The sequence below is a fragment of the Salvelinus sp. IW2-2015 genome, unplaced genomic scaffold (assembly GCF_002910315.2).
Source record: "Salvelinus sp. IW2-2015 unplaced genomic scaffold, ASM291031v2 Un_scaffold915, whole genome shotgun sequence".
In the NCBI taxonomy this organism is placed as follows: Eukaryota; Metazoa; Chordata; class Actinopteri; order Salmoniformes; family Salmonidae; genus Salvelinus; species Salvelinus sp. IW2-2015.
Window position 1 is genome coordinate 190,235 of NW_019942645.1, and position 3,996 is coordinate 194,230.

Here is a 3,996-nt window from a genome sequence, read left to right on the forward strand (position 1 = left end):
AATGTTGTCCCACTCCTCTTCAATGGGCTGTGCTTAGTAGCTGGATATTGGCGGGAATTAGAACATTCTGTCATACACGTCGATCCAGAGCATCCTAAACATGCTCAACGGGTGACATGTCTGGTGAGTATGCAGGCCATGGAAGAACTGGGACATTTTAAGATTCCAGGAATTGTGTAGATCCTTGTGACATGGGACCGTGCATTATCATGCTGAAACATGAGGTGTTGGTGGCAGATGAATGGCACGACAATGGGCCTCAGGATCTCATCACGGTATCTGTGCATTCAAATTGTAATTGATAAAATGCAATTGTGTTCGTTGTCTGGAGCTTATGCCTGCCCCATACCATAACCCCACCATGGGCACTCTGTTCACAACGCTGACATCAACAAACCGCTCGCCCACACGACGCCATACACGTTCTCTGCCCGGTAGTTGAAACCCGGGATTCCTTTCCGTGAAGAGCACACTACTCCAGCGTGCCAGTGGCCATCGAAGGTGAGCATTTGCCCACTGAAGTCGGTTACGACACCAAACTGTAGTCTGGTCAAGACCCTGGTGAGGACGACGAGCACGCAGATGGGCTTCCCTGAGACCGTTTCTGACAGTTTGTGCAGAAATTCTTTGATTGTGCAAACCCAGTTTCATCAGTTGTCCGGGTGGCTGGTCTCAGACGAAGAAGCCGGATGTGGAGGTCCTGGGCTGGAGTGGTTACACATGGCTTGCGGTTGTGAGGCTGGTTGGACGTCCTACCAAATTCTCTAAAACACAGTTGAGGCGGCTTATGGTAGAGAAATTAACATTCAATTATCTGGCAACAGCTCTGTTGGACATTCTTGCAGTCAGCATGCCAATTGCACACTCTTTCAAAACTTCAGACATCTGTGGCCTTGTGCTGCATGACAAAACTGCATATTTTAGTGTCATTTTATTGTCCCCAGCACAAGGTGCACCTGTGTAATGATCACGCTGTTTAATCAGCTTCTTGATATGCCACACCTGTCAGGTGGATGGATTATCTTGGCAAATGAGAAATGCTCACTAACAGGAATGCAAAAAAATATGTTTTTGTGCGTATGGAACATTTTTGAGATTTTATTTGAGCTCATGAAACATGGGACCAATACTTTACACGTTGCGTTTATATTTTTGTTCAGAGTAGCTGTTTCCATCCTGTCGTGACGTCTTTTATCCGGCCTGTACTTCACACGCATAAAAAGTTTGGCTGGAAACCTGATTAGTGACACAAAATCTCCATTTAATCAATATTAAATTCAGGCTGTAACACAACAAAATGTGTAAACAGTCAAGGGGTGTGAATACATTCTGAAGTCATAAAGCAGCCCTGGATGTACACAACAGGATGTACATTTTTCAGTCATTAAAAAACATATCAGGCATTGAACCAATCAGGATTAGAATAACTTCCAAGGAATGTGTTATGGCAACAGAAACGAACACTGTCTTTACCATCTAGACTGGTCTATAAGGGCCTTGCGTGGGTGTGTTACCGTCTATACTGGTCTATAAGGGCCTTGCGTGGGTGTGTTACCGTCTAGACTGTGTCCTGATGAGAGTGTTTCCGGTGGGCTTCCTCTCTTGCGTGTGATCAGTTACCGTCTAGACATGGGTCTATAAGGGCCTTGAGTGGGTGGGGTGTACGTCTAGACTGGTCTATAAGGGCCTTGGGTGGGGTGTGTTACCGTCTCTGACTGGTCTATAAGGGCCTTGTGGTGGTGTTTACGTCTAGAATGGTCTTATAGGGCCTTGGGTGGGTGTGTTACCGTCTAGACTGGTCTATAAGGCCTTGGGTGGGTGTGTGTTACCGTCTAGACTGGTCTATAAGGGCCTTGCGTGGGTGTTTACCGTCTAGATGGTCTATAAGGGCCTTGGTGGGTGTGTTTACCGTTAGACTGGTCTAAAGGGCCTTGGTGGGTGTGTTACCGTCTAGACTGGTCTATAAGGGCTTGGGTGGGTGTGTTACCGTCTAGACTGGTCTATAAGGGCTTGGTGGGTGTGTTACAAGTTGTGGTCTATAAGGGCCTTGAGGTGTGTTAGTCTAGGTACCCTAGATGTTATGTAGGCCTTGAGTGAGTGTGGTGTTCCGTCTGTATCTGTTGTGTACTATATGGGCCTTGAGTGGTGGGTGTGTTACCTCTAGATGGTCGTTGTTGGGTGTGTGGTTACCGTCTAGACTGGTCTTATATGGGCCTTGAGTGAGTGGGTGTGTTACCGTCTAGACTGGTCTATAGGGCCTTGCGTGGTGTGTTACCGTCTAGACTGGTCTATAAGGGCCTTGGTGGGTGTGTTACCGTCTAGAACTGGTCTATATGGGTGTCTTTGGGGTGGGGTGTGTGTTACCTCTAGATGGTCTATAAGCCTGGTGGTGGGTGTGTTCCGTCCTCGTCCTTGCCGCTGTGTATAGCGTGTCCTCTAGGGTTGAACCGAGTGGTCGGTAGTGGTGTTACGCGTGACTTAGAACTAGTGTCTATAAGGGTCCTGTCGTGGGTGGGGTCTCGTATGAGTCTATAAGAGGTTGAGATGAGGGCTGATTTGAGACCGCTCTGGCTGGGATAGGTCTGGTGGGCATGACGCGCGCGTCTCGATATAAGGCCTTGTGGGTGTGTTACCGTCGTGACTGGTCTATAAGGGCCTGGGTGGGGTGTACCGTCGTAGACTGGTCTATAAGGGCCTTCCTGGGTGGGTGTAGTCATCTAGACTGGTCTATAAGGGCCTTGCGTGGGTGTGTGTACCGTCTAGACTGTCTATAGGCACGGTGCCGTGTGGGGGTGTATTACCGTCTAGACTGGATTAAGGTGCGTGTGGTTGGGTGTTACCGTCTAGACTGGTCTATAAGGGCCTTTGGTGGTGTATGCCGTCTAGACTGGTCTATAAGGGCCTTGCGTGGGTGTGTTACCGTCTAGACTGGTCTATAAGGGCCTTGCGTGGGTGTGTTACACAGTGCATGTTCTCTTTTGACAAATCTGCTGTGTATCTCTCTCTCTCTGATGTAGTCAGAGCTCTGTGTGTGTGTGTGTGTATGTGTGTGTGTGTGTCCTACCGGCTATAGGATCCATGGCCTCCCTGTTGTAGTTGGAGCTCTGTGTAGAGGTCTGTGTGGTAGAGCTCCCCCCGGAGGTTGAGGAGGTGAAGTGCATGTTGGATCGACGGGCCCTTGGCCCCCCTAGACCCCGACCCGGGTGGAACATCCTACGCACGTGCCGCACCCCGCTCGACTCATCGTGGAGCAACACKGTCAAGGAACATCATGGACACGTCATGAAATACAGTCTCTCTATGCCCCGATCTAAAAACACACTCACAAGAGGCTAAACTGCAACACGCATCAGACAGACAGCGACAGAGACAGACACACAGCGACAGAGACAGACACACAGAGACAGACACAGACACACAGAGACAGACAGAGACAGACACACAGAGACAGACACAGACACACAGAGACAGACAGAGACAGACACACAGAGACAGACACAGACACACAGAGAGACACACAGACAGAGACACACACAGACACACACACAGAGAGACACACAGAGACACACACACACAGACACCGACACACAGACAGAGACACACAGAGACAGAGTGTGTTGCAGTACCCAGTGCTGTTCAGCGGATGGCCCTGTGGTTCTTGATGAGCTTTTACACTGACATGTTGTTATTTCCCTGTAGGCGTTTTCCACGTCAGACATGTTACATAGTAGAACTTCAGTGGAATGCCCCACAATTGGAGCATTACATTGTAAGAGCAAAGCAGAGTAGTAGTATGTTTGCCTGTAAAGCATATCAAGTTTCTGGGTTAGGGTTAGACTGAGTGGACTGCAGAGCAGACAGTAGTATACCAATCAATCACATTTATTTTATATTGCCCCTTTTAAACCAGAGTGCTTTGCAGTTAGACAGTCTCGATTCCAAAGAGCAAGCAGCGCAGAAGCGAAGCAGTGAAAGAAAAAAAAAACTCCCTAGAAC

General features: G+C 48.7%; 1 pseudogene; it reads right to left on the reverse strand.

Moving 5' to 3' along the window:
- LOC112069132 (E3 ubiquitin-protein ligase KCMF1-like) overlaps window positions 1–3,996 on the reverse strand; it is a 19,394-nt pseudogene that overhangs the window by 5,409 nt on the left and 9,989 nt on the right.